Below are 202 nucleotides of genomic sequence, written 5' to 3'. Positions count from 1 at the left end.
GAGATTGGGCTGAACTAGGCTATGGCAAATTCCTCCATGGTCCTGAATGTCTCTTTGGGCAGCTTAGCACATCTTGACATGTTCTTTCATTCAGTGTGAATCTCACATTCTGAAGGATCATAAATATTACCATTATTACCAAATACAATCGGCCAATGTTTGTACAGCACTTTAAGGCTTTCACAAACACTATCTATTTGAT

This window comes from Canis lupus, chromosome 30, assembly GCF_011100685.1.
Source record: "Canis lupus familiaris isolate Mischka breed German Shepherd chromosome 30, alternate assembly UU_Cfam_GSD_1.0, whole genome shotgun sequence".
Taxonomy (NCBI): domain Eukaryota; kingdom Metazoa; phylum Chordata; class Mammalia; order Carnivora; family Canidae; genus Canis; species Canis lupus.
Note: the sequence above shows the minus strand (reverse complement) of the source record.